We start from the raw sequence: 11048 nt of genomic DNA on the forward strand, positions 1-11048 counted from the left end.
AGTCCTGGCACTAAGACTCACAATGAAATCCACTGATGGGAAAGAACCCTTGTATAAACTATATTAATTCACTTTGTTCAAATTTCTGTGGACAGTATTTTGATAGTTGTTAGAGGATGCATTTATTTCTGTCCTTTGCCATAACTACACTGTACACATTTTTAAAAGCACATATATTACTATACTGTGCATGAAAATATACCACCAGGGAAGTGGAATTCATATTCTTTGGCCACTGTATCCAGTTGGAGAGTTACATTTTCCGCTTTGGGGAGGAGGTGGGGAGGTGGGGAGAAAACGTAGTCCACCCTTACCATTTTTCATATAGCTGGTTCTTTCTCATCCTTTCTGTCCCATCCTTTCACAACTGCTCCTTCCCAACACCAACTCCTGTGTTAGCACCTGCAAATATTTTATTAATGTGTTGAGTTTTAAAATAAAATCTGTCTTTCCCACTAGAATATGATCTTTTTAAGGGCAGGGATTATGTCTGTCCTGTTAATCATTGTTTTCTCAGAACTAGCACAGTGCAATGTTTGGTACAAGTTGGTCCTCAATAAACATTTACTGAATGAATACAGAGGAAATTATATACTCACCTACCTTTCCTGTATAAAGCTCTATTTTCAAGGGACAAAAAGGATTGGATTTCAAAGATACCTTCTGATTCCATAAATAATTTCATCAAATCCTGGCTTATAAGTCATATTACAAATATCTGTAACCAGTCAGCTCTGGTCTGTGACCCAAATGAAGGATGAGAACTTCTTGAGAGATATTATAAAATAAAGTTTAGAAATATAAATAGTAAAAGTAGTTAAAACGATATATAAAATGCAATTTTTGAATAAAACACACTTATGTGACCTCTCTGTTTCATAACCAAATTATTTCATGTTGCTACCTGACAATTCATGAACCAGGGTGACTATCAAAGAATTCAACAAGTTTAATTTTATAAACACTAAGTGCAATTATCAAAAGAAAAATTTTACAAAGCAGTGTAACTAAAAGGTACATTACGGAGTACTGGTTTTGTTTTCTTTGGATGGTTTGTTTTATCTATTTTAGATTTAAAAGCCTTAAGTATACTTTAAAGAAACTGGGATAAAAATCTCATTTTTGTTTTCTTAAGAAATTAACTCCATATTTTTAAATTTGGGTTTTTTTTTGTTGTTGTTAGCAGAGGGTTAGAAAATTTGGAAAATTGCAATTCTTTCCTACTATCAAAGAATAAAAAATTTGGGGAAACTATATATTTATTTTTTTATTTAGATGGCTTTATTATGCTAGACATAGAGCATAAAGATCCAGAATAGGTGTCCTAAAATAACTTAAATCCCTGAAAAAGTTAAGATTAACAAGAACACATAGGCACAATGTTTTAAAACTGATAACTTGTTTTATTTTTGTCAGGTGGTGGTGTTCTTGTCTTTGAAGTAGTGTTCTCTTTTTAAGCGGGATGTGGAACAATGATCTCACTTACTCCTCTTGACCTAGATTGGCACTATGGAGAAGCAAGGAAGCCAGAAATGGAACCATAGTTTCAAAGAAAACATTCTAAGATACCAAATCCAGTTCATAAGTAAGATATATTAATACCACCAACTTTGCCTCCCTGAGTACACTAATAGTATGGCATCTGTTCAGCTGGCATATAAATCCTGCATGGTAAGGGTCTTCTCATTCCATCCACCTTCAACAATAGTTTCTTTTAGCAATTCTTTAGAGTGTCACTTTGCAGTTAGAGATAAGACTCTTGTACAAATATCCATGTCCCTAGAAAAGGTAACATTATGACTTAAATTCACACTTTGGAAGAATAATATCAGATTTCTTCTAGAAAGCATGTTTTGATGTAGAGCAGATGATAAGATATCTCTATCTCAAATGAGAATTATAAATTGTGGGAGTTAAACAGACCAATGAGATGAGGACTAGAGAGGTTTCTGAATAAAAATGAAAGTACACATTTTTAAAGATGTCACTAAAATCCATCATAGTTGCTTATAAAATGCAGATGTGTTCAGTATTTGAGGAAATGAGTTCTATTAATGCAAAAATGAAGGAACTTTGAGCTGGGTCAAGTGGTGATGCTCAAAACCCAACTCTAAAAAGGATTGAGAAGAACATTCTTCTAAGAAACCCTAAAATTTTAGAGCACAAAAAGTGCAGTGAAGTTACTGGAATCCTCAATAAAGTGTTAATGTAAGAAATGAAAAAGATGATTCAACTTTGTGAAGACGTAGCTTACCAATAGAAAAGAACAAAGGAGAGGACATTGTCTAGTGAGCATTAATTTAGATACACAATAAAAAACACGTTCTATAATGTAGAATATTTTTCAGCAGCTAAGAGCAAGAGATTAAAAAGAAATTTATTTTTCTGCAGACAAGAAAGAAAACCAAAAATGATCATTTGACTCTGGAATTGGGAGGTGAAGATAGGACAGAGTAGCCTAAAGATCTGTGATATCAAAAGTTAGATTCTGCAAGAGAGATCCATCCTCTAAAGCAGAGTGATACCAGGATACATTTCAAGGGAAACATTTGGTGATTAAAGCAGTGCCAGTAGCAGTATGATCATATCTTTTTAGTCCTGTGAAAAGCTTGTGGAAGTACATGCCCAGTGTTTGTGAGAAGCTTCAACTCTTTATAAACCAAAATTCTTGACAGTATAACAAAGTTGAATCACTTGCTTAAATAATCCTGTATATGCTGAAGAAAATAGAGGAACGTATTACCAATAAAAAGTAAAGGAAAGAATCCAGGGATTTTTACCTTCCCCCTTTTCATAGCCAGATGGTGGCAATCTATGGAATTGAGAATCATATGGGTATAGAACTGGGGAGCCATTTTCTGTTTGCTAAGTCTGAAAGAGCGTGTGTGCTATGGAAAAATAATTGAATCAAAGAAAGGTCATTTACAGGTAGTAAAGTCAAATGTCACCTCCCCCAATTCTCATGACTTGTGGTTTAGAGAAAGGTTAGCCTAATATAGAAGTTAGTGTCTGAACTGTCTCAAGACATGATAGATGAAGACGAGAATAACACCACCAGAATCTCTCCCCCAGCAGCTGTGCCCAAACTTCAAAAAGGTCCTAAAAACCTGATGTCACAGTCAGGTACTAGACTCCTGGGAAATTCCCACTCGGTAGACTAAGAATATTACTAAAAGTCCTATAAGCTATATTCCAGAAACTACTATATTGGAAGGCTTCATTTTTGAAGTATACCATTATTGAGAAATAAATCCATATCCAGAATCTATAGCATTTTAGACTGAAATAGCTGATTTCAGTGAAGTTGGAGTATCAGTGGGACTAGGAAAGCCATATATATCACTATTATTATATACATCTATTTTGTGCCAGGCACTATAGTAAGCATGTTACATGAATTATCCAATTTAATGCCCACTTCCGTGTTAACAGAGGTAATATCATCCCCATTTTTCACATGAAGAAATTGGAACTTGGAGATGTTACGAACTTGTCCTGGGTCCCATAACATCAGAGCTAGACAATGTCAAACACTTCCTTTAAGTTCTAGAAAGCCCATATTCATAACTATTCATGCTATACTCTCTCCTAAATAGCCAAATGTCTTCATCAATCATACAGACCTGTTGTTATAGTTGAATCCAGCCCTTTGGGTACCAAACTATCCAATGTTGAATCTCTTGAAAGAAAACTGAATGTCCAGTGTGTTCTTAGAAGTTTAAACGAATGTCGTATCAACATAGAACTCTCTACCAAACCCAATGCCTATCTAAGTATAAAACATGATCTATTTGACATTTAGTACCTTAATATCAGATATCCATTAATACTTACTTTGAGCTCTTCTGAATAAATGAATGACATGGGAGAATCACTGAGAGTGAATTAAAAGATAGCAACCCTGTAAAGAATTGAGTAACAACTAATGGTGACGAACAGATACAGACAAGAACGTAACTTTAAAGTCTGGGTCACCAAGCCTATTTGCACATTTTATTTCAAAGGGGATCATTTCTAATGTATTACTCCCAGAAGCATATGGATCATGCTTCCCTCTTTTATAGACTTACTTCATTTACGTGTGCAAAGAATGAATGAATGACTTTGTGTGGTGAACATTGTGATTTTAAATGGTTGTGGCATTCTTAAATGATATTTTGGATTTTTCGGAAAACATTTTTTTCTAGTGGAGAACAGCTCTCAATTTATACTAAAAGCCAATCTGAACATTTTGCTAGTGTCTATTAAGTGAAGCCTATGAGATTAGGAATTTTTCTCACTTTTAATTTACAAATGCAGTGACTAATGAAGTAGAGAAAGATAGTTATATTATTTTAATTAGGCTTTTCTATCCCAGTTTGCATAGGTGTGGAAGTTGCATATTTGCTTTCTCATAGGAAGATTTCTTTTTTCTAAAAACAAAAAGAAATAACGCTTTTATTTGATGACAAATGCATTATTTATTTGAAATCCGATCAATCGCTCTGAGGAAAATTTGCTTTGGGGCATTTTGAATAACCTACCCTAACCTAGAAGAGCTTCCTAAAACATCAGGAATTAGTTAACAAATAAAATGAACATAGTATCTGGTATGTTCATAATATATTCTTAAAAAGTAGTTTGACATTTTTCATTATTTATGTTAGAGAATGGATGCTTGACATCAGACTGGTTGAATATCTAAATAGGCATCATCTTACTTCACAATCTAATATGAATGCCAGAGGGGTACCCCACCTCCTAAGTCTTTGGAAATATTGCCTTCAGAGGTCATTCCTGATGTGAAGGTGAATGTTTCAGGCTGCTGGCCTGGTGCCATTAGACAGTTGAATATACACAAAAGCCCTTGATCAATTCTAAATCCAACCTTAGCAACTTTTTGATATTTTTGCTTTCCATGAGATATTCCCATGCAGAGAGAATATACTTGACAATTGTGTTTTTATTTACAAATAAATGATGTTTCTGAGTTTTTTTACACCTATTACTTATGAGTTTAGAAATTTATTGTTTTCCTTTTTCACAACAATACAGTAGTGCACCTGTGAACTTCAGTTTTAAAGCTAACGGCCAGACCCTGGACAGTGGCACTCACTAAGGTCATGCCATTCAACAATGCCCCTGTCATCTGACCAGACTTCTCTACTGACCCTTGAGAATATTATGGACTCATCTTTTGCCTGCTTTAGAACTTCAATGGATCATGTAGCCTCAATCAAGCCAGCTTACTTAAGGAGACTCATGAGAGACAGCAGCATTTTTGAGATAGACTACCTAAATGGAGCCCCTCAGAGATCTGAGAAAGGAGGAGAGATTAACAGCACCTGATGCTGCCTGTAATGATGACAGCAGAAGACAGGTTAGAGTTGTTGAGGAAAGAAGGAGAAGTGAGGGAATGGAGGCTATGAATATAGCCAATAATTTCATAAAGTTTAGCTATAAAGGGAAAAGTAGAAGCTAGTAGCTCAAGGAAGATGTGGGATTAAAGGAAGTTTTGCGTTTGTTTTTATTTTTGTCTTTTAAGTAAGACTTCAGCATGTCTCAATGCTGATGAGAAAGCATCAACTGCAATTAAGAGATTGAAGATAGAAGAACATTGGTAAAGTGAGGTCCCTGAGGGGAGAGGAAAGAAAAGGATTTATTGTGTAATTGACGTGATTCACTTCAGATAAAAATGAACCTACTTCTTATGCTGAAGATAAGAAAGGATGGGTACAGACGCAAGTAAGTTTGTTATTACAGTTTGTCATGGTGGGAAGTTGAGAAAGGGTTTGAAGAAAGTATCAATGTTACTTACCAAGAGAGAAGGGAAAAGCCACTGGATTGAAAGTTTAAGAGGAGCAAATAAACTTGAAATAGTTGCTATGAAGAATGTGAAAGAGGCTAACTAAAAAGATACAGGAAAGTTGGTGAGCAGAGTAGAGGAACCAGTTGAGGCTGATGACTAACGTAAGTCATCAATATGCTCGATGCTGTAACTACAGCTGAGCTCATAGCCTGGATATGATTTTGAAGAGTAAATCACAGGATTGATCCAGTGCAAAAAATTTGCCTGTTGTGGAGCTGGAAGACATTGAATCAACAAAGGACATTGAATCCTCAATTAAAAGAAATAAATGGGCATAATGGACCACTATATAGTGGACCGGTAAGCTATATAAAGAACAATAACAGGGTACTGGCAGATAGGAAGAAGTAGAAGGATATAGAGACCTTGGGTCTCAGTGAGGTTAAAGATCTTGTGAAATAGGGAACACTGAGTGAGAGATATGAAAGTATAGAAGATTGTAAAAAGAAAATTCTGATGGAGAGGTGCCAGGATCCAGAATGGAGGTTGAGAAGTCATGGCCACTAGGAGTTGGATTATCAGAGAAGTGATAAAATAATCAGGACATATAGTTCTTAGGGAATAGAGGGAGACACTGAACGAGGTACTGAAGTGTGTGAAGAATGAGGCCCTGGGAGGCTGATAAATAACAACAAAGAGGAAGAGTCGTGAGGAGGTAGCAGGAAAGAATGAGCACCAGAGAAACTGAAGTTTTACATGGAAGTGTAAATGGTCTGAAAATGTCTTGAAATAGGGGATGCTGATCCCATATACTAACCTTGTGCAAAGTGAATCATAGGAAAATGAATAGCCTCCACTTCAGAGGACTGTAGATAGGGTGCCCATAAGAGCTGGTTTGCCAAGAACAGTTCCGATTTACACCTGTGGCCCTGACGTGATTATTAATAGATAATGCCCCCTTTTACTTTTTAAGTGTCCTGGCTTCTATGTCAAATAACCTATTCACTCTAGCTTAGAGTGAAGTAGTGGCCTTGAGGAAGAGCTCTTTCATTTAGGAAATAAATGTTTTTTAAAAGAAGTGGGAGGATTAGATTGGATTTGCTTGTTTGCTTGTTTGTGTTTGTTTGTTTTGCTCGAAAGCAGAGTTCCACAGGCCATAGTAAAAAAAAAAGGGATTTGAAGGTTAGTGAGCAAGTAGGATATTGAATCCTGGGAGAGGAGTTACCAAGCAGTCTTGGAATTGAGAGAGCAAAAGAGTTGACCTCAGCTGGAACTCCCATCCTTCCATACCAATCTTCATATCAACTTTCATTTTTTCGATCTGGAGTCAGATGTACAACCAAGTCTTCAGAGGTTAAATATGCCTATTATTATTTATATTTTCACATTGTAACCAGTGATTGCAGCAGTTAATGTGCTACAAGGTGAATTAAATGTTTACCAGAGTCCAAGTTCTTGGAGATCCTTGCCATACTATGGCTCCTAATTGAGCCAATAACCTCCTACCACTTACTTTCTCTTGCACTTATGTTTTGAGTGTTCTTTATTCTGAGCTTTGGCAGATTCAGCTCTATTTCTGCCAACTCAACTCCATTACTTGCTTTAAAATCAGGGTAAGAAAACAAGGCAGCCGAAGGCCTCTGGAACATATAAAGACTGGTTTATTCATCGAAGTCACTAGATTTTGCCAAGCATTGTACGCTGAGAGCTGATGACGAAAGGATTAGAGTACTTAAGTCAGATGACAATGCCAAAAAGGAAGCAAAAATTACCACCCTTGCTAAAAGCAAAATATTCTATGCCTCTAGTCACAGCCATGGACTAAAATACACCTTCAAAGACCAATATAACATGTAACCGTGTTGGAATTGAAGATTCCTTTATAAAAAAAGAAATGATCCTCTCTCACTAAACATACAAATCCCCATGACAACATCATCATAGGAGACCTTTCAGTCAATGAGGTCATTTGCATTTAAGTCTGCAAATAATATATGTACTGCAGTGCAACTGAGACATAAAGCTTATCAGTGTAATTTATGGAAATGTAGGTAAAGCCATTTCCCTGAGTTATGGATATTCTTCGATCACTATGACAAATAAGTATATTAGTTAAAATGAGTGATTTTTATTTACTTTCTAAAAAACATTCATTCCAATTTACAAATAGACTATCCAGAGGAATCCTTAAAGTAATAAGCTTGCTGCATCAATTCAAAATATGAATCATTTATTGAAAAATCTATACATGATTTTTCAGAATTTCTTCATAATCAGCCTCACTGCCTAAAACCATGGTTAAAAAACTTATTTTCTGTATCTAAGCAATTTACATGTTTAATATATTCCCATTTAGTTACATCTTTCATTGCCTGAAAAAATTCTAAGCTGGACTCACCCACTATACTAGCTTCCCACTCCTTTCCACAGGAATATCAAAGTATTAGAAGTGTTGTAGCAGTTTGAAAAATATCCCCCTAGAACAGTATTTTTTAAATGTCTGGTTATAACCCACTATTAGGCTGTGTATTTAGTCAGTCATAACAAGCATCTAAAAAAAATGAAATAGAGTGGAATAGAGTGCCTCACACATAACAAGGATAATGAAAAGGTAAACTTTTGTTTTAGAGATATACATATATCTACTGGGTCATCATGTAAAATATATTTTTGTCCCCTGTGAATTGCATGGTCGAAGAAAAAGATTGAAAGCCACTGGTCAAGAGAATGCATAAACAAATTAAAATGTATCATGTTATTGAAATGCTATACATCAACTATATACACTATACCATATGTCAATACATATATATACACACACACCCAGTACATACATTGATATATACCACTACATAAATCTCTAAAATGTCTTGTTGAGTAAAATAAAACAATTATAAAAGGTTACTTACATTAACTGTTAATTCTTAAAAACGTAGAAAACAATATTATATATTGTTCACTTACATATGTATATGCCATACAATTATAATAAAATGGAAAGAAAGACACCACTTTTAGAATAGGAGTAACCTCTGGGGTGAGAGAGAGGAGGATGGGATGCAACTGCAATGTTCGCTTTCTTAACACAATTCTATAATAGAAGGCAAGAGACCTATGTTCCAATTCCGCCTCTGCCATTAACTGTTGTACTCTGATTTGGTCACTTCATTGCTCTTGTCTTTGTTTCTTTCTCTGTGAAATTAAGGGATAATACCAGAGAGTAATCAAAGTGTCAAGCTGGAAGAAGCAATGGAATTGTGTTTTGAAAATGTGGTTTAATCATATAATATTCAATCCATAGAATGTAAATGGTTTCTCAAAGTTAATCAGTTAGTTAGTGTTAGAACTCAGGCTAGATAGGCAAGTCATCTGGAATCATAGTATTTCATTCTCTACCCCTTAACTCTCCCTTTGATGAAAGACAAAAGGACCTGGCATCATTTTAACTATGATGGTAAAATCAAGAGGTTATCATTATCCTAATCTTCGCTATATGAAGTGGGCTTAGTGACCAGCTCTTTTAATGCTACTGAAGGAGAGAACGAATATTTTGAAAAGATCAAATTTAATCAAATGTGCATATGTTGCTATTATTAAATATTAAAAGAAGTTAAAATCGCTGGTTTCAAGTAAACTTTCAGTTTATTTTTGCCATACTTCATCTTAAACGATTGATAGTAGCCTCTAGTTATTTGATTTATAAATTGGAAACAGTAAGGAGTTCTGTTCAGCACTGATTTGTGGCTACTTTTTGAAGTTGGTTGATTGATTTATCCACTAAAGCTTCCTAAAAGAAAGAATTTGAACTCAGGATAAATTCAGAGAATAAGGTGAAAAAAACATACCTAATAAAACAAAGATGCAAAGGGGAAAGAAAAAATATCAAGAAACCCTGGTTATGAAAAAGCCACAATCGAACACAAGCATTACTTCTGAAATCATAGTGACTGGGCAAAAGAGGAAACACACTATAGGCTATCTAACTCTAATTGTCTAGGAAGCCTGTGAACTCCTCAGCCCAAATTAAAAAAAAAAAAAAAAAAAAAAATTCCCAGCTCAGTGTTTCAAGAGGAATTTGATCCAGGAAATACTGACAAAAGTGTCGTCGGTGGTACAATGATCAAGAGCTTTCAAGCCAGAAGGCCTACCATCAAACCCTAGCTCTGCTATTTATTGTGTAACTGAACAGTTGAACGAGTTTCTTAATCTCTCAATTTCCTCATCTGTTAAAAGTGAATGGAAATAATAAAATTTATCTCACTTTTTAAAAATAAAGATTAAATGAGTTAATATTTGTAACTGATCAAATCAAGGCTGAGAACAACATCTGATCTCTGGTGTTATTCCATGTTTGTTTAATAAATTAAGAAAGCAAGTATTACAAATAGTTTTACAAAGGATATTCTTGATGTGATTAAAGATATTATAATTATTGCAGTGCCATACAAGCTGACCATTGTTTTATACTTCAATTTTTATTGATTTTCTTTCTAATATTTTTGAATCTTTTCCCAAATGTCTGATGTCGCTTTTACAAAAAGAAAAATAAGACAAATAAAAAACATATTTTCTCCCACATGGAACAGAGTACCCACTTCTCATGCTTTCTCTTCAAAAGGTAATCCTCCTAATAAAGTATGTCAGATTCAGATTTTTCTATCCAGACCTCAGCCAACCATAAATTAGAGCATTTCTATCACTGCCTAGAAAATCCTCACAAAGCAACAATCAGCTAAACTAACCTATGCTCATGCAGGGAGTACATGAGCATGACAATTTGACAAGTTGTCTCACCCAAAGATTATAAATTGTCCAGTTTTTGTTTGTTTGCCTTTGGTGAAAGTCTTTAAATGAAAAATTTTAATTTAAGCATTTTTTGAATGAAATCAAATCAAAGATACCAAAAAAACTAATTATAAACAAAAACCTTTGTATACGAAAAGACAACATAGTCTATCACATTTTATTTATATGAAGTTTTAATTCTGTTAAATCACTACATCACATTTTTATTTCTGCCCTTGAACTATGCTGATACCATACATTATAAATGAATGCTTTGTAATTCTATTTAAGTTAACTTATTTAGCACCTACTATCTACATCAACAATGTTATCATTTATCTCACAATAAAATACATATTTTCATGCATGTGTATCTTATCTACCCTACTATATTAGAGCAATTTTAGAGAAAAATTGGATCATCTTTTTTTATAATGTTCTTATTTTTTAATATAGTGCTTTACACAGATTTGGT

Source organism: Propithecus coquereli, unplaced genomic scaffold, assembly GCF_000956105.1.
Source record: "Propithecus coquereli isolate 6110/MARCELLA unplaced genomic scaffold, Pcoq_1.0 Scaffold315, whole genome shotgun sequence".
NCBI lineage: Eukaryota > Metazoa > Chordata > Mammalia > Primates > Indriidae > Propithecus > Propithecus coquereli.